Consider the following 21,962-nt stretch of genomic DNA (forward strand, 5'->3'; position numbering starts at 1 on the left):
GGGCTCCGAATGAAACTATAGATTCTGAACTAAAATGGTTTTCTTAATTCTTTCTGGATATATTACAAGTACCGCAATGCGGGCCTTAACTAACTTTAACTATTACCACATATCTACGGCACTAGGAATTCGGTGCTCGACATAAATTCGGGAAGTCAGTTAAAGAATTCCTTAATTGGATACGCTTGGTCGTGACACTGCCATTGGAACACAAACTTCCAGTTTTCGAAGCAAAAGCCCCAAATTAACTCACTCGGAGATTGAAGTCTGTGGATATACTGAAAACTTGAGGAAATTTATCTTCACCCGCGAAGTTAAATCGCACTTATAGATGGCCTCGATTTGAATTTGCGGCTGCGTTAAACTTATCTGACATGGTCGGAATCATAATTATTGGAGGCGTTTTTAGATTTGTGAAGACGTTTTAAGGATTCGGGACTAACTGGGGTCGGCGGAATTAAAACGACTATTGGGACTCGCCTATACTTATACTTGAATTATGAATTCAATACCATCTCAAATGATGAAGTTTTTTTTATTTTTAAAGATTATTATTTACTCACTTAAAATGATTTATATGAAAAAAATATATATATTTGAATATATTTATTCGCGTAAACAAACTTGAGAAATTCATAAAACTCCTTGCTAAGTTAAGATGTGTCGTTTTAGCATCTATCAACTGATTTTACTAAGCCGAAAGGGATAAATTCGTTTCAGTTTCCGGCAGAGTAAGATTGATGACCGAGTGAAATGGAATTGAATGGAGATTCGAACATTGTTAGCAGCGAGGCTGAACGTATGAAAGATCATAAAAAACGAATAGGCTTATAAGATTATACGAATGTATAGCTACATGATAAAATAAATATGAATTAATCCTCTTTGGATATATTATAAAGCTAATAATATCCTTGTGCAAGAATATTAATTTATATCTAAGCATATATAAAAATAAGAAAGGAGTTTTATTAAATGTAGGTTTCATATATATCGGTATATATATCGTAGCAAAAATAGCAGATATTTTAAATAATAGACACTATTAACAGTCGTTTTTAAATCTCAAATAGTGGAAACTCTATATAGGAATAATTTATCAATAAAAGCCACGCTTTTACATGATTTGATAGTGATTCATTACAATGATTCTCAAAGGCAATCTAATGCGATTGGAATCAGGTACGCTTTAGATGAGATAACAAAATGAAATTCTAAACGAGGACCAATATTAAAGTAGGTGACATACCAACAGAAATTACTCAGGGGACGCATTTCGAATATTTGAAGAGTGAGGAAGTAGGGTGGTGTTTTAGTACCATCTGACTCTTGAATTCAGAACCTTTCACTTAGGACGTTTTAGTATTGGACATATAAAATTATTTAAGGAAAAATTTTGCTATTTAATAAAGACAGGAAAAGAAAGAATATTAAATTACCATATATCTTATAATTTCCGGTAATATTTTACGTGATGTAAATTCAAATATACAGTATGCAAGATTTACTGAAAAATGATATAGAATCTGAAATCCCCGATATAATAAAGAATTGTTTTCTTGGTTTGTTTTCTTTCAATGATTTATATATCTTATCTTGATCTTATATATCATTCTTACTGAAATAACTTCGGCTTAGAATTCTGCCATCAGGAAAAATGTTAGCAAAAATAATATATTAATAAAGGGGGAAGTAACAATACATTAAAGTTAAAACATATCAGTTGAGTCGACGTTTATTGAAAATAACAATGGATTCTAGTTACTTAACTAATCTTACCTAATTAAATAGTCTGTGGAGTGGCATCCTGATAAGATGAAATACTTATATTATATAACGACGGAATAAGTATGTATCAGAGAGCTACATACATGACAGCGTCTCTATCCTGCCAAACTACCGATTACTTAGGCATATCCTATCAATTGAGGGCAGATAATGGCCTCGCCACACCGCACCATGACACTTAAGTGATCAGTGTGGAGCCCCCATTATATTAATTGCGTGGTCGCCAAATGAGCTGGCAAGTGTGAGTTATGGGTTTGTGTGGTTTATTAAATTCGTTCATCCCTTAATTTGAATAAAAATATTTCATAAGATTTAATAAGCGGAGCCAGTGAAGGATGTTTTGGCTGGACGTGTTATAAAGTCCACTGACATTTAAAACGTTCCTAAGACAATATACGAGAGCATTTACCTTTCACCGCGCTATTTGCTCGGTTTAGTGGCGAGTCTGAGTTTATTGAAGGAAAATAATCTTATGACAAATAATATTTTACTGTTATGTTTTTCTTTCTTTATTAAACGGAACTAAAAGCTCCTGTATTTGAAATAACACATTCTACGCGTCGAACGTAAAACTTGAGACGAACTATCTGTAAGTGACAATCGTGGGTGTCACCTTTAGAAGTTATAACTGCGATGGTCAAATCAACTTATAAGTGGCAGGCGGGAATGCAAGTGATTACGGCTATTTTATTCAAAAAATATTCATCAGCGAATAATGCAGTTTATAAAATTAAATATTAAATAAAAATAATAGCATCAACAATGTCTTTTGATCTCGGGATTTCAGTTACGCTCACAAAAAGCACTACTAAATATTCTAGACTAAAATTTAGGCAACGTGTAGTATCTAGAGAATTTACATGCTTTGAAGTAACAAAGACGTGAAAATTCACAACTCCGCCGAATTTCGGAGACACAAAGAACAAGCTCAGATGTTATTAGAATGAGATGAGATGAACTGCTCATCTAAAACAATCAAGAGGTGAAAGATAAGATAAGATAAGATTCGAGATGGAATTAATCATTAAATCTTATAGGAGCACTCAAAGCCTGTAAGCATCTTCAAAGGAAAGATGTTAAGAAATTTTTAAAGAGGAATCGTTTTGTTCTAGTTGTGAATGTTCATTACAGTTTTTGTATTCGCTCATTGGGACATGCGTAAATGTTATCTTTGAAGTAAACTCAAAGTCAAGGTTTCAAATTTCTATGTAATTCCGGGTTTGTGTAGAGCACTTTGTAATATAACTTTGAATATTTAGGTATTTGTATAGAAAACAAGTATTTTCTGATGGAAAACTTTTATTTGACTCAGATATAACATTTAATTCGTTAATTTATGGCCTTGATCTGTCTCAAATATAATTTCGGTTAAAATTTTATCATTGACAAACTGTCTAATAAGTAGTGATTGCCGCTTACCGTAATTAGTCTTACATGAAGTATTTCTTCACTGTACAATAAATATATAATAAAAAAAAGTATGTATAAAAAATTAAGTTTCTCAAGGTATTTGTGATTTAATTGGGCAGTTACTGATAATTGAGACACAAAAAAGTCCCACAAAACCGACAATAAAAAATCTTCTCAACAAAATCTATTCAAAATCAAAATTTCTCCATACATTACATCAATACCAAACATCAGTCAGTTGGAAATTGGTCCCAAACGCTCGGATGATTTTAATTCTCTAAAACCTAGGAAAACCTTTGGACCCTTTGTGCCAGTTAAATGTGGTAACATTCAGTCCCAAAACATGAGATAAGATATTACAAGTATTATCAATTACAAAAACCTCAAACCTAAATACTCAAACAAAAGTTTCCACCTCGTAAAATTCCACCCCCATAAATCTGGGATATAAAAGCGGAATTCTGAAACGAAATGAGTTTTATCACTTCAGTTTGGTCCTTGGATTACCGACACTCAATATTTTGGTTTTTATTGATTTGCTCGTGTTATACTTTTATTTTTATTAACGAGTGCATTGGGTTATTTATTTGTGTTTCATCCGAGATGCAACATAATTACAAATTAGTTTGCATTCTAGTTAACACGTCTCCTCCCGCTTTGTAAATTTCGTTTGTAAATCAAATTTTAAATTCAAATATAATAGCAAGTTTAATTCTTCTAAGCATCTTATTGCAACATCATTCCGGAAAGATGTAGAACTTTTGAAGTCCCAAAGTCTTAAAACAGCTTGTAGCCCATTCAAACAAAGCTTACTTGGACTACTTAAATTTAATAACTTTATTTTGGAATCCATCGGAGGTCATGATTTCCATATTGACTTTTGTGCTTGTAATTTGGTATTATAATGTTAATACGTCTCCAGAACAAACTGCTTGCCAAAAAAAAAACCCAAAGATTCAAGGAATTTTACAAAGTAATGATTTTTAAGTGTTTCTTTGATAAGAAGCTGTATTATATAATTCGAATTGCCAACGGCGATGTTCTCATTAGAAAGAAATCTTTCGTCTATTATAAGCAAAATATATTGACGTCGTAGAGGGTTTTGGAAAGAAAAACAATGGTAATATGATATATCCAAGTGAAACGTATACAAAATCCATATAACACAAAAGTTTGTACGTCGATGGAAGCTGAGAATTGATTGATAGATCAGCATTTCTTTCAAAAACTTTTCATACACGCCTTGTTTAGATTTCTTATCACACACATGGTTCGAATCTTAAGAGTAAAATTAAGAAAAAGTATACAATAAATTGCAATATGAGAAAACATTATGTATATAAATATAGTTTTTGTTTCATCTGTTCACTTAAATTTATCTTGTTCATACTTATAATGATATTTTCGAACATATTGTAACAAGTGCGCCAGGCTCAACGTCTGTGTGTATGAAGTCAGGTCAAATCATCAATCTTCAAACTTTTTGTTTGTTATCAACTTTTTGTGAAGTTTTCGTCTGAGAGGGGATTTGTATAATCAATATTGATTTTAATAAAATCCCCAAAATTTCTTTACCTTTTCTTTCTAAACCCGTGAAAATGCGATAATGTCGGAATATTTAATACTTTTTTTTTGTTTCTTGGGTTTCTGTGAGTACACAGATACCTCGCAACTTATATCGTTAAAAATGACTAAAACCTATTAGAAATTATTATATTAGAATTGAGAGGAAAATATATAAATTACTTTGTTAAAACACATGTAATCAAAATTTTTGGTACATAATATAGACGTGCGTTATACAGCACCCTTAAAAAATCACGTATGACCAATGGATTGATCACAAAAAATGAATATGATTTATCTATTAACAACAAGTGCTTTATGAACGCAGTGATTGACAATTATTTATTCCTATTAAACGTCGGCCGCTATGTAAAGCTGTTTAACTTTTTCAATTAATTTCCACTTTTAAATGAAAGCTCTCAGTTATTATTTCGTCCGCAGTTATATTATTTGGGGATCTCTTTAATCCTATCCAAACATCTGTGCATGTAGCTTTAAATCTTTTGTTCTGCATTAAAAAAATAACAATATAAAAACGTTGTAAATCAATTTTCTCACACCAATAAATCATATTGGTAGGCAACTACAATTTTTGTTTCATAATTGGACTGTACGGAGTGAATACGATGCCCGAATTAAATCTGGGATAACAGATTGTCAGGTTTCATTAAATCCTTGTACGTAATACGAAAGGGAATTATTAAAAACGTTCGTGTTGGGAAAATTACTTTTTTGTCGGACTCTTTTCGCGATGAATGGATATTCTATTCTTATTTGTATGCGAGTAATGATTTTAAAATTGCTCGTAATAAATTAAGAACGAAGCACTTCTGAAGAGACCTCCACACAGATATGTAGCTATGAAATACACGCCGTATCCGTATCTCTACTTGAAAAATATACTCTAAATAAAACAGTGATTTTAGTTTAAATAAAATATGAGCCAAGTGTAAGTAATGTCGTTAGGCGTGGTGTTATATTTTTCGAAAATGAAAAATAATGTTTAAGACATTCAGTGCGAGGTAGAAAAAAAAATGAATACAAACTTTTAGGAAAATTATTTCTATCCGACGGAGAGCCGTTTGATAATTTAACGTTAGCTACAAAAAGAATATACTTTTTGCTCACGCAGTTATCTCGAGATGGGCTTTGACGTTATTTTTTTCGCGAGATTTTCGTAAAATATCTCTAATACACGATGTCAGATCCCTAGAGGCGAGCCCGTATATATACGCCATCTTATTTGAAGATTACACGCTACATGCAAAAAATATGCCAACTAAGACGAATATTAAAACTGATGTGTTTGTGTGATTTGAAACTAAATTGAACTTTAACTGAATTGAAGAGAAGAGAGAAAATGGAATAGAATCCTTACTGTTCGTCTTGAATATACAGGCTTTGATAGAAAATATTTTAAAAATAATAGTTTTGTTGTAATAACAATCTCGAATCCTTATCGACACTCAAAGCTATATTTTTCATCTTACTATTATTATTTTGTATCAAAAATATATGTATGATTGATTTTAACCTTCAGATCCATGGTTTATGTATTCACAGATATACAAAATTTCATAAAAGAAGTCGTTGTATTAAACAGAATCATTACCTTAACATACCCTTCACATAACGACGAAGGTTTGTTGTATGTAAAACGATATGTATTTTAATTGATATAATCTTTCTTGTGTATCATTTTTAATTAATTTCAGGTTATAAAAACCTTATAATTGGAAAAATTTATCGCTTAGTATAAAAAGCTTTCACGAAGCCGATGCATTTAAGTAAAATAATAATAATTAATTAAAAATTTTAAAATCAAATAACCAAGTTAACAGTTGTTGCTACATTAGGAGAGAATGATTTATTTTAAACAAATTCACAATAAAAAAATACTTGAAAAAAAAAGAGTGATTTATCTCGACATGACGTCACTAGATGGATGGATGGATGGTTGGAGGAAGAAGGAAAAGGCTTTTAATAAGTCATCCCCTAAGAGTAATTAACACTCGACAAACACTGCTTACTTTATTGTTTCTCATGCTTAAACCATATGAGATGTAACTTATGAACTAAATAAATATGAAGTAGACTTGTTTAAGACGAAATGTTTCGATATAAACCCAGGAGGTGAATACCCGAAGATGAAAAAAATATCGATTAAAACAATTACACGGTACATAATATTAATTAATCTGTATGTTGGCGCGTGCGTTATGCCTCTTAACTGTGCACCGAAGCGGGAAATTATACTTAACTATACGTTACACGCGGCTGCGTCCACGTGGCTTATTGGAATAAATAAAATCACGTTAATAAGCCTTTTACAGTCACACATGTTATCAAGTCACAATGAGTGTTTATTAAGTTATAAGTGTTGTTATATAATACTTAATGTTTGGAACAAATCCTATCAATCAACCAAAGAAAAGAAGCGAGTTTCATTAGCTTCGAAAGCACCTGTATAAGCTAATTTACCTGTGATGCTTACCATTAGCTAGTGAATTTTTACTCTAAAAAGGCTTATTTAATAAAATAAGATTTCTCATTATCTTAATTTCCGTGAAAAATTCTAGAACATTTCGCGCTGCTAATCCAATTTCGAGACTGGAGCCCTGGCGTTAAAAATGGATTACAAAACGTATAATGGACACGGCACAGTATAAAATTATAGAGATTTAGGTATTAGCACGTTTAACAGCAAGTTTCAGCTTTACAACTAGACTGTTGGCAGCATGTTCATTGCCGGATATTATATTATATTATTGCTATTCACATTAAGAAGCCAGAAGTAATTAGTCGGTTTGAAAATTTAAGGAAATATGAAAAATTATTTATTTATTTTTTGATATAAAGGTTTATTATGTTTAATTATTTAATTTTATGTTTTGCTTTGCTTTAATGTTATATTAAGTAAACGTGGTGTAGAGAAATAATATTGCGAGTATTCTGTTAACTTTTCTTACAATGTGCGTCGAAAATTACTATAGAATATTCCCAATGAATAAAGACAGTCAAAAATTAATGTAACATGAATATTAATGACGGTCTCATAGAATCCTTGTAGCTACGCCAGTTTAGTTAGGATGACTCAAATCTATATAGCTACGGACGGAAATACCAACTAAAATAAAATAGCATTTCAGTCACAAAATCTAGGAACTTTTCACGTATAGTCCAAAGATAAAAAAACTATAATCCAATGGAAGCAACGAAGTCATATTTATTCAAGGAAAAATGCAAGACAAAATGCCTTTTCTGAGTAAACAGCGTTGTTTGCGAACTAAACGACTGTGTTGTTATGTTTAAAACTTTATTTCCTACGGTAATTATATTTAAAACTTTATTTGTTACAGTTTTGTACGTGAAATTCTATTTCCTTAATGCAGTTCGACAATTCGTTTGTCAATCTATAGTATACAGTATTTCATACATAATATCGTCTAGTTAAGTCAGAAATAATAACTGTGATGAGATAATAAGTTGATTTCTTACTCGACAAAATAGAATTACGTCACACATAGGCATACGGAATTAACTTAGAATTATTCTGAAACGGGAGATCTGTATTATCAGCTCGAGTGCGAGAGAGACCAAAGGCTACATTCAGATTGTCATGGCAATATTCGAGATTAAAAGTAACGCCTCGGTGGCAGCGAAATTCCAGGTACAGTCGTGTAAAAAACGCTTTTCATATTTTTTTTTTTGCTCGCAACGCTACCTCTATTGTATTTCTATATAATGGAGTGTTTTTGAAATATTTCAACATGGTAAGCTGGATTGGATTTTAGAATTAACTATTGCTGTGACCTTGACGAGAATGTCCTAGATCGGATCTAGGACGCGCTGCTCTTATCTAGATTAGCATTGTTTCATAGAAAATACTCACCATTTAAAATAATTAACGCACCTTTTATTTTACTACAAACGATACTGGCGTTATTTTAATGTAACATTTTATATGGTTTAGTTAAATTTTATATAAAATGTAATGTACATAAATATGTAGAGCGAAATAAAACTGCTGGGCTGGAAGTAGGTTAAAAAGCCCTCAGGTTATATGTCAAGGTCACAGAGTTACTCTCGCGGAATTAGTAACCATTTAAAATAAATTATTCAAAAGGTCTAAAATAGATTTCACTAAGGATTTACCTTTTAAGATCTTAACAGTTAATTTAATGAACGATCATTTGACGTTTACTCACTGTTACTTCTTCTTATGTCGTTACAAAAATATATATTTATTATTAGGTTATATGACTTGATTGTATCTGATGTAGTTTTTACTTTCGTTCATATACGTATATAATATATTTCAGCGACTTAAAAATAAAGAAGATATTCGCGTTGATTCGCCTACACGACTTGAGAGAATTTCCAAAACAAATTTCTTCATATAAAATACTACACAAAGTTACATTATTCCTACTTACTTTTCTTTTTAAGGCATCTCATTTATTCATGCTATATTCAATTCCTGTAATTTTCCTTTCAAACCATGCCCGTATGTATCCTTCAGAATTCTTATAAAAAAGAAACTAATTTGTAATTAATATATATGCTGATAGAGACGAAGAAGGGCAATCATATCTAGCGCATCAATATTGTAAGATTTCAACAAAACTTTTCATTGTATATTTCAATAAACATAGTTTCAGGAACATTCATATAATGTAAGCAAATAAAATTTTCCAAGCGACAGTACAAAGACTTTCCAATACATAAGACTTTCACGAAAAATCCCAGCCGTATTCAAGAGCTACGTTTTAGGTTCTCTTATAAAGTTGCAGTGTGACGAACATTTTTGAAACATCTTTGTTTGTTTTGCGAAAATTGAATGATATAGTCCTCGAGGAGCTGTTCATGCTGTAAGACGATCTGCGCTCTCTTCGTATCGATAATTTTCTAGAGATTTCTATAGTTTTCATTAAATACAGCAAATATTTAGCTGATTTATTGAGTTATTGTTATGTTTGAATTTATATTTAATTTAGAAACATTAGCAGTGACCGGATAACTATAGTGAAACAGAAATTTCAAAATGTTATCAATATATTTATATGTCTTTATTTAAGTTAACGCATTTAATGGATACTTATTTCATATAAATAAATTTAATAATTTCTTTTAATAAAAAAACCAAAATAATTAACTTAAACACATTTTATTCGCAAACAATCAAATAAAATGAATAGAGATTTTAAATAACAAAAATGACGGAGAGGAAGAAAATATTTTTTAAAATATTTTAGATTTTAATTAAACAAGATTATTACGACGATAATCAAATTTGTCATTAGCTACAGTTTTAAAGGACAGAATGACCAGCCAATTTGAATGCTATCCATCGACAAAGCTGTCGTAAACAAAATCGTATTAAATGTTAAGCCCAAACGATGCTTTTAAATATCTAATTATATATTATATGTTAACTTTATATATTAATTATAATTTATTTAGTGTAACTACAACGCTGTCGTTCTAAGCCCATACATGAGATTGTATCGCCGCGGTAAAATCCGAGCGAGGCACGTTTTTCATTATTTCCCGATGTTATGTTTGTAAACTTTTGAAATATTAATTCTTGTTGTTATAGTTTTATAAAATAATTAAGAAAGATATATTTTATATTTTATTAAATTGTGTGAAGTAATTTAATTATTATCACACACATATCGATTACTACTTTTAATTAAACACAAAGAAAATGAGAGAATATGAGTCTGACAATATTTTGGAAGCTAAATTAGGAGCACTGCTATGTTACAGAATTGAAATTTCACATGTTCAGATAATTTCCATGACTGTGTATTTTCATGATGCTATGCCCAGGATAATTGGCTGCCGGAGTACGTTGACATGGGTAAGAAATATGTTTTGCTCGTCTTAAAAAATATATGTTTATTATATACGAAGTACAGATACATATAGCAATTAAGTCAATCATTTACATTTTCAGTCTAAGTATTTGTAAAGTTACGGATGATTTCCTATCACTTTAATGTTTTAAAAATTTCAAACAATTTCATTATGATAATTTTTCATACGAATTGTAACAATATTTATAAAAATCAATAAGTAAAATAAACCGGGTTTACTTTGTTAATCAGCGAAACCGAGTTAATTAATAGAACATCGCCCTGGTTTTAATAACCCGTGCTATTTATAGAAAAGCATGGGAAGCCTCCGATGGGTTTTACATAATTTATACACAATGTTATTCTAAAATGTACAAGTATTAATGCATAAATTATAAGTTTTTACAACTTTTTCTTGAGATTTTTTAAACAGGTCGTCCCATAATGATGCGATGGTCTTAGCTCTAGGAACTATTTTTTATTCAATTTTTTCATGTTTCATGACATAAGTGTACTACCAACAATATATCGATGTAATTTAATTAAGCTAACGCTGATTTTAATGTTCTTCTATTACTTTAATTAGCTGTATAGAAATCTTTATATTTTTAAATGTAATTAGTGTAGGTTTATTTAATATATTTCAAGTCAAATAGTTAAAAAAATCACCTACATTCAGTTTAAATGACAAACGTATTATTATTTGTGGTGAGTCCGGCCTGTATGAATCCTAGGCTATATAATTAGCATAGATCATATACATGTATGTGTGCTAAATTCGTTTATAATCATAACTATCAAAGACATAACGCATATTTGATGCTGTGTCAATGAAACCTAACTTGATAACATCTCGGATCGATGTCTATCCAATGCTAGATCCGAAAGTTTTAATGACTTACGACCTACTCCAATATGTGAGGGAACTTCCTTTGAGAACGGCTGGCTAAGGCACATTCTATTGAATGGGAATGGAAAACAGAGCATTTCCCTAGACATTATCCGTCCATTTAAGCTACACACTATTCAATAATAGCTATACAAGATTTAAAGCGTTCGTAGAAATTCAGACACGTAAAGCGAGATCATTAAAATTTTATCTTATAATAATTCAGTACAGCTAAAAGTCAAACAAACATGTACGTACAAGTCAAATGGTAAATAAAATAAACGTTTGATTAAGACAGCAAATAATGCGAATAGTTTCGCTTTCCTGCATTCTCATACTAATTGGCTAGCTTTAAATGTATTTAATATGCTTTTATGCAAATCCAAATTAAAAATTACGTTTATACCGAGCGAGGTTTGTGTACAGCGTCGTTTCGTATATAAAAACAGTAGGGGCCCTTTGTAAACAACAAACACTCAGGTTAACTGTAACACATGCAATGCCTCACAGCCTCAATAACACATCCGACATAAGAAAACCCAATTACATAAATAAATCGGGAGAATAAAGGAATTGCCAGGTACAAGTGATAAAACGCGCCGTTACATCTAGACAAACGTTTCGCATTACGCAATCTCCGCCCTTAATAAATATTATAAATACTTTTTGCCTTTTTTATGGCACCTCAATTATTTTTATTGCTTATTATAAGATTCGCACTCCGTTTGTACTTATCGCGTGTGTGGCTGGTTTAAAGTAAACCGTTACGTGGATTGATTGCTGAATATTTAAACAGTTAATGTCGGTGATGTTTTGATCGCGGTTCTTCGTTTATGATAAAGGAAATTTAAGATATGGAATTCAGTTAAAGTTTCTTTAACGTGTTATGTGAAGTTACAAGGATATTATCTTTTGTATTTAGTATGAATATTTTTTTTGTTAGTCGGACGTATCCTTACAAACATTACTCGAGAAATTTTGGACGAAGACTGAAAATAAAAAAAACATTTCATAGCAATCTAGCTTTAGAAAACCGAAAACACTTTCATGTGTGAATAAAATATTCGGATTTTTTTTTTTAGTGTAAATAAAAACGAGTTGCTCTCGACGTCAATTCATGGAAACTCAATAGCCTTTTACATCGCGTAGAAAAATCTAAATCTCATTCAACACCTTCCGAACAAAAACCCTAAACCGTTTTAGTCCGGAGCCAACAAGAGGCTATTCAGGTTTGCAATTAGCCGGCTATGTTTGATCAAAAGACTGCATGGCGAAGCGTAATGACCGAGTGATTTTAAGCTTAACGCGATTAACTTTATAATGATAGATGAAAGCACATGTTATGTCTGAAATGGGTAGTACGATAGACTAGGTTTCATTTCATTATCTCCTGAAATCACTCGCATATATTATTTAGATTTGAATTTGTAAAAAATTAACACAACAATCATAGTATGACAAATATATTTAGATGTCAAATGAGAAAACAGACCCGGAACACTTAATAAGAACATACATTCAAAATTCAATAATGAATCACATAATCGTATATTTGCACTAAGCCAGTCGACAACATCGTCAGCATTCACACTCATCATTAAAAATTGTCGCTTCATCACCCCTGACTCACATCGAACTTTTGAAATTGACAATTTTTCACCATTTTATATAAAACAGAACGCACTGGGAATACTGTCGGAGCGATCGCTGATTTATCTACTCAATGAGTCGGAATAAAAAATAGTTCGATGGTTTTATTTTATATCACTCCGTACTTTCTTTGTACGGCTTTAATTATATGTTTTTTGGAGTAATTGGAACGCATTGTATAACCGTCAATACTTCGCGTGACATACAACACTTGTATATTTTCCTTTAGGCTGGTATGAGGTATTCAAATTTAATAATATCCAGCCTGTGAACGAAATTTCCAAGGAATTTCTATAATGTGAGAATTCTTTCGGTAATTTTATAAGATATTTTTTGCAAGCTTCCCGTCTCCTTGATGGATGGGACGTTAAGTTTTTGAGTGTAACAAATTCACTCACGTGCGACATTCATAATATAATTTGACAAATAGCAAACCCGGAGTACAGTGCACTACGTAGCTGACAATCCACCAAATGTTTCGCAAAACGAACATCAATAATAAAAAAATAACGTCCCTTTGTCAAAAGCAACAGACGATCCATCAATAACAAAAATTCATATCTGATACCTCGGAATGTATCGATACGTGTAATAACGTATAAAACGAATTTTCCAAACATTTTCAACTACAGCTTTATTAAAAATCAGCCTCCACGATCTATCAGGAATTTCCATACCATAAAGCGGAATATGGCCTGCTCTTTACATTACTTCTGCCGCCTAATGCCTGGTGTCGGCTTTGCGTGAAATCAAATTTTATTTAATCCCCCAGTTGTTTAATTAGTGAACCGAATCCAACAAGTTATATATATATGAAAGTACGAATTAATTGACAAACTCAATTTATGTTTGATAATCAAAACTCTTTCATTTTAATAACGTATAATGATAGACGGCTTGATGGGAAAAGACAATACAAATTATTCCTTTTCAAAAACAGACTGTCAACGAAAGCAGCCAAAGATAGTATTTCGTATCAAATCAAATATGACATTTGCTAATGACATCTTAGTACAAACTTGCAATAAAAGGTTTTGGTCAGTGAGCGACGTATCAAAACCCAGCGAAAGCTGAAGTCCGTACAAAGGATAGATACATCTGAAGATATTTCGTCGTCTTATATAAGAGACAAATAGTTTGACCATAAAATACGATGAATTTTGTTTTGAAACATATCTCAAGATGTTTATGGGTAACCCTATTAATACGAGAACGGAATTGGTCAGTGGTATTCTTTTTATACCTCAATTTACCCGCAGAATATCGGATCAGATGAACTCAATGTAGACCTTCACTTTGCAGTAAACTACAGTAACTTTATAACCACAGTGCGAGTAACAGAAAAATATAAAGAAAATGTAAATAAAAGACAAAATTTCTTAAGAGGAACAATTCTTAGAAATTATTACATATAAAAAAATCATAAAGCACAAAGGGAACATAATTAATTTTCCCTCTTCGTAGTATATAATTCGTAGCAGTCTACAATAAGCTTCCAAACCGATATTTCATTCCGAAGTGTCGAGATGACAGAGACATTACCCACCGTTTTGAATTAAACTGTTCTTTGTAAAATTACCGGCCTTTTGTGAACTTATTAAAGAACCTTACAAGGGCTTACAGTCTGATTCTTTAAGACAGATTGACGTACTAACACTTTCCTTTACAATATATGTAGTTTTTTGCACTGTTGTATATTTTTACAACAATATTGTACAGTGTCTTTAGAGTGATTTTTCCTTGACATTTATCGAGCACCGAGGAGAATAGAAACATCGAGAATGCTTTAAAAATATCTTACATAACGGATTAGTTTGCTTTTTTCAATTTTTTAAAACATGCGAGCTGACTTTTTTGCTATATAATGCTGGAAGCATTAGAATGTCTGTTTGAGATTTCCCTCAGGTCTCGACTAAGCTAGACAATACGTAGTGCATAAGGAACGCCTGAGCGACGTTTTATCCGCGTATCTATCTCTTTTCTAATATAAGGTAACGAGTATGAGATTGAGAAAAGAGTATTAGATAACGAAGTGGCTTACGACCTCATTCAAAGCACGTCTGCTTAACATACTCTTGCTGTTTATACTATTCCTTTGTTCATCCAAATAACTAGTTTAAGGTACATAAAAATTTACACCATTTATTTTTAAAATGAATCTTAATCATTAAGTGAATTAAACTTAAACTACAAATTTCAACTAAAGGCTAGAATCCAAAAAGAAAAAAACACTTTTTAGTACTATGTCCTAAACATATTTTTTTATGTACCAAATTCAATATAAAATCATTTACATTCCTTAAGTAGCGAACTCAAGTAAACAATACTTTAAACCATTAGCTAATAAGGAAGAGATTATTCGTCCTGAACTTCCATTTGAAATATTCTAGATATCAGTTTGTAACAGCAATCAAATTATATTTGTGAAAACCAGAAAACTAATAGTTTTGATTGTGTAACAACAATCTCCCTGTACTCCCACGCTATTCTCATTGTTGCATGTTCCCACAGCAGCCGTTAGATGTAACTGTATGACTTGAACTCTTTCCTTTGATATATTTTCTAATATACACATAGTAATTATTGAGATCCAAATTGTTTTGTTACCGAATTTCCAGATAAGTGCGCAGGTAATGTATAAATTCCACAATTACCACCTTCACTGACTTTCGAAGTAATGTTTCATAGTTTTACTTAACACTATGATTTAATAACTTCGCATAAGCATTAAGCATAAATCTAAATAAATATTTTAAATTCGTTCGGTTCATCGAATACAGAAATCTGAATCAGACATGCATAAGAAATGTTTTTGTATATTCAATGATATATTAGTATGTAAATGTGTTCGTTTCTCAAATTATTATCTCTTTCTTTGATAATCTTCACGCTTAAAACGTCATATCTGAAACGTTTATTTATTTCTAGGATATAAATGTTCCAAAAGATTTACTTATAAATATAATTTATGTATACAAAGACGAAATTTTCATTAGAAATATATATATAATAATTGTACGCTTCGACTTTCAGATCACAGTAAACCACACTGAGATCTCTCCATTGTCTTTAATAGAATTCTCAATGATTTTCAGTTCACTAGTGGAGCAAAATAAAATCTGCATTAACCCTAATTAGTTTTTTATACATTACGCTACATTAAAATGGTCACAACCGCCGCAATGGCAACATTTAAGAAACTTTTATCTTTGTTATAAAACTGGAAATGTACACACGTTCCCCCGCCTAGGAATTTGAACCTTATGATGTTGATGTTGAGTTTAAAGTGAAATGTATACAAACAATTTTGATCCTCTAAGCGATTGTGTAGGAAGATATATTATTTGCTTTTGTAAAGGAAGAATTGATGATACATTAACTTTAAACCAAGATACGGCTATCATTCCCCTTTGTTATACTACTGCCGTTTTAACGTTCTCGAAAATGTTATTTCTTATATTTTGTAAATGAAATTCTTATTTCGTATTTCTAGTGCACTGAATAATATTTTTAAAATGTTTGTATTGCAGTACTTTTATAATATAGTGGTTCCTTTGATAATATGTCGTAAATCGTAAAAAATTTAAGGCAACTAATTGTTCATAAGTAATACGAAAATTGTTTTATTCGTTAGCTTTACTTAGATAAATGACATGCATTCCTTAATAAACGCCACAGTAAAACTGTCGTCAAGAAAACAACTATATACAAGAAACCATTTCCATCTGTTTAAAGGCCCGAGTTAAATCAACAAGACACACAAACTTATCGAGGCAATTTGAAAGAACTTCCGAAGAAGCATTGTGAAGTTTGAATGAAAATACTACAAAATGTACCTAAGTTAATACTAAGAACATTGCACTTTCGCGTTCACGTTTATACAGCGAATAGTAAATAGTGTAGTGAAATAAATTTCTATTCACAGAAATGGCTATTAAAACTATATTGTCATGTAATTCATAACACCTAATAGTTATTAAATGCGCCTTCATGTATTATTTGTTATACATTAGGCGCTGCTAATTGACTTCAATGAATAAACAATGAAGGTAGTCTGATGCCAATGAATCATTTACGGGCAAACAGAATTCTGCTGCCGATGAATATATTAGTGTGGCTAACATATTAAATTAATTTTCGGTGATATTAATATATGATACCTTCAAAATTAGTAAATAACTAGATTTTGTACGAAGATTATGGAATTCTCTTCCTAGGTCAATACTTCTTCCAGAAATCGGGAAGTCGTTTAATTTGATTCACTTCTAATGCAACGTATTTTTAAGTAGCCGATAGTTTAAATTTATTACAAAATAGAATAGGAAAGAAAGATTGCAATGGTTGAGTTTCAATGTAACTGACGATGTGGGGTTCATGAATAGCACATTGTATCGATAAATCAGATGGCCCTGGTCTTAACTGGTTTGCACGGACAAGTCTATCAGAAGCTGTGAGAGCTGGGTTTAAATTTGAAATAGTTTATGGTGACACAAAATAACACATTCGAAAACTCTTATATTCAAGTTTCTAAATACTAATCAATGTCGCGTTTGTTATACCAATTAATCAATACATTTGTAACAAGTATAACAAAATGTCTTAATCCAATTTCAGCCAACACAAGATTATCTATTGACCTAAAAACTGACAATAACATAGCTATGCTATGAATGTGGTTGCTCAGCGTGTCAAAGAGAATTACAGCTATCATTTTCTGAGGTTGTCAGGATTCACATAAAAGAAGATGGCGATGGATTTACTCAAAGGGTTTAATGCCCTTTGAAGTTGTATCACAATAATAGCAAGGGGGAATTGTTCCCGGTATTCTGACAGAAAAATAACGTTAAAAATTTGTTTTATTTTTAGTTTACCCTCTTCCTTTTCACAAAAAAATTATGAGGTATTAATTATATTAATTAAAGGGTGCTTTAGATGTATTATACTGTTTTATAAATTCAGAAATTTTAACAGAATTCCTTTTGGTTTTGTAAAAGGAAATTTCATGTAAAGTTGTAAAATAAACAGCCCTAAACCTGTAACCGTTTTGTGTAATGAATGTGTGGAAGATAACGAGGATGGAGTACTGAAATATAGACGAATTTAATGCTCATCGCTGTTAAGCCAAATTAGGTCCAACCCTTACGCAGCGAACTTTTAAACTATTCCAACCCTCGACCCGGGGAATTCTCCAAAACTATATTATAATATTAACTTTGACACTGCCTCTTAGATATCGAAGTCAGCGGATAACCCTGGAGAGTTAAGACGCTGCTCGATTAAAGCAAACCATTCATCACCTTGCTATATATAATATATAATATAGATGACATTTTTATAGCACCGTCTTTTTTTCCATCACGTTCTATGTAAACTATTTATCTTAAATTATCGTATGTGTATACAGATTTTATGACGTGTGTTTTGATACCATATCAAAATGTGTAATTTGGTTCAGATTGCGTCATAACAATTACGTCAATAATTATATTCGAGTTTAATATTAATATAAATTTAACTACTTGACTTCAGAAGAGCAAAACAAGGTCCGAGATCCTTTGACAACAGCTTCTCAACTATTTCAATTACAATTTCCAACTTACATATAGCCATAGCTAATATAAATTGAGTTTAAAATTTAATTACCACTTGGTATTAGTGTTGCATAATTTAAACACAAAACTGTATACACATTTGTTGCGATAAGTTTCATCCCATACGTATCTGTACTTATACTAGTTTTCATCTCATTATATAATATAATATTATATGTAGATTGATTTTCATAAATAAAATGACAAACATCCCCATAACAATGTTAGTAGAAATGATTATTTCCCCTTTCCGAAAACATCGCCTCGTTCTCCTAAATCCTTTCACTAACCATAAAATTAGACCTTTTCCCCCGATGCAATAACCAACAATATATTACAGAGATATTTCTACTTCAACATCAGCCGCAAAAAAGTCATCTAGAAAGGAACGAAATCCTCAAAATAAATCCAAAACTTTACACTCAGCGCTTCCGCATAGCAAATATGAGAACAGTATAAGCCGTGCTTATTATTTTCATAGCCATATTTTTGTCGGGCAATTCGATAGAATTTACTGCGCCCCTATTATTAGTTGGTATTGTTGATTTGTTTATCAGTTCCTCCATTGTTGTTTTCATACTTATATGAGATTATCTGTAGCAGGTTGTTTCGCAAGTTTCTTTTATTCATATTCTATTAACTTGTCTGCTGTTTTGTTCGATGACGATATTTCGGGTAACATGTCTAACATATTTGTTAGTTAATTCGTTTCTTATTTTCAGCTGTTTTATAAAACGTATTTAGTATTGTTGTTATAAATTCCATCAACCATCATGATTCCGAACACAAACAGTCAACTGATACAAAAGCATTGTTTAACTTGAAACACAAGCAACATAAAAACAAACTTGTTGGGAATCCCTGTAGTATTGTCAACATTTCGCCTTAAAGAGGTTAATTTTGAACTACCTCCTAACTTCTCCGTTCCGTGACATAAAAGCTGTGCTTTCTTTTTAAAAGTTTTAACAAAACCGAGCTTTGTCGGAAAACTTGCGCCGTGGTAGCAGTACGGTGAAAAAAAAATATTAGCGGTACTGTTCCCTTAATAGAGTATAATAAAGCCGAGCAATGCTTTTAGTTGACTCCACTAAAAGTTATTTATTGCACAAAATTTGTTGAGATGCTCATAAAATAGCCATAAAAATACATATTCCGTCTCTTTCAATGACATCGAGCGGGCTGTATTACAAACGCTGTATGACAAACATATTGAGAAAGTCCTAATTTAAGAATGGAGTTTGTCACATCCATATTAAGGTGCTTGTCCAAAACTCACCTTCTTTACTTCATGAACAATTCCACCATTACACCCGGTATAGTGTATACAACTTTATTTAATGGACGATAAGATTCAAAATCGAACTCCATGAGGATGTGGAACTGTTCAATCATTTAGTGTAGTGATAATTTTGAGATGCATGTATTGACAGATACCAATTAAGCCTATTTACTGTCCAATGCAATTAAATTATAACTGACTTCTAAAGAAATACTATCTCGTTTGTGGAAGATGTAGTAAAATACAATTTTTATGATTAGACCAAGTTTCCTTATATAGCTGGGGTCATCTCAGTTCATGTTAGTCATGGTATTAAAGAAACTTCCCAAATAGAAAAGTGTGGTCTCATTCGTCGGAACAATAAAGTATACATATCCTCTCTATATTGACTTTACCATCAGAGTATCCTAAAAAAGAACACAGGGTGGATCCTTTCAATAAAGATTAGACCACAACAATAAAATAGTGAAGTAACATGTGGTTGACATAAAACTTAAAACATAACAATGCAAAAAAATACATACTCCCATTGTTTAAAAAACCATACGTCTTCCTAAACATCCCCCGTTCCAATCAATTTCGACCCCGTTACTATTTTTTTTCATCCCGCCTATGTTTTCATCCCCTGGAGCAATTTTATAAATATTTAAAAATTGTACGTAAGATCGAGGGTGGGAAACAAGTTTTATAAAAAGCTTACATAAGAGCGAGGAGGATAGACATAGCCGGTTGGAGCGAGAGGAAGATATGAGTATAGCGTTATAAAAGTTCACTGTTATTAGCTGTTCTTAAATGAAGATTACTTTTCTGTTTAAATAATATATAATGTCAACGGTTCAGTTCCGACAAATTACATAAAAATAATGTTCGCTCGTATTTCAAAAGAATAATAAAAATGTGGAATGGGAATATTTTTCAACATGCATTTGTCCATGTGGATATAAAAGCTCTCCAACTTATTGATTCAAAGTTTTTAAAATGGCAAGTGTGAAAATATACAAATGGCGACAAATATTTTAAGAAGTTCGACGTCGAATTCTGTAACAGTATTTGGAGGTGAGAAATTTTATTTGACGTTTTTATTTGCGATGATGTATTATGTTTTTGCTGAGATGCTGTTTGCCTGACATTTTTCTGATGAAAATGTTGTTTCTGCGTCCTCTAAACGTTAAGGTAATCGTTGTGATGCTAACATTATTTTATTTTAATGGAAATATACCTACATTTCCTTGCATTTCTTTTTGTTTTGTTTGAATATTTTTATCTCAATTTATTAAAAAAACATTTAATCTTTGCTCAATTAATATCTGTTACAAATTCAATAAATCCGATTATGTGATTTATAATAGATGCCTGTTTAAATCATGTCACGACATGACTTCCAACTTTATTGTTTCAACAAAATATATCATCATTTCATACGAACCGATAATTTTATCCCACAAATGTATTATTAGTTATTACTTTTTTTAAACAAATATTACAATATACTTTTTTTAAACAAATATTACAATATCTGCCGTATTGACGTGGTTTACAAAGCCGGAGAGCTGGTAATATTATTATTTTAAGCATTTTTCACTAAAGCAAAACTACAGATACAGCAAACAGGATAGTTGTGAGGGTCAAAATGTATTCTAACTGCATATTGGAAACGGAACCAGAGAATTTGAATAAAAGGCCCTCGTAAAACAGTCGCCTTCTTATTATAGGGTAAGGATGGGTCATAAACTTTATCGATATTATTATATCGGCTATCGATAGTTTTTTATGAGAACCATCCAAAAGTTTTGGAAGACTTTCCAAAACTGTAAATCTAATCGAATTCTTTACCTGGAGATATTTATTAACGAAAGAGGATATAGTATTCAGCATATTTTTTTATATATTTCTTCTTCAGTATCATTTAGGTTAGAGACCGTCGATAT

At 31.3% G+C, this 21,962-nt stretch overlaps 1 protein-coding gene across 1 annotated transcript in view; it reads right to left on the minus strand.

Moving 5' to 3' along the window:
- Positions 1 to 21,962, minus strand: part of LOC116775607 (nephrin) — a 109,767-nt gene that overhangs the window by 70,562 nt on the left and 17,243 nt on the right. The gene's annotated exons all lie outside the window — the stretch shown is intronic.

The sequence above is a fragment of the Danaus plexippus genome, chromosome 27 (assembly GCF_018135715.1).
Source record: "Danaus plexippus chromosome 27, MEX_DaPlex, whole genome shotgun sequence".
Lineage (NCBI taxonomy): Eukaryota > Metazoa > Arthropoda > Insecta > Lepidoptera > Nymphalidae > Danaus > Danaus plexippus.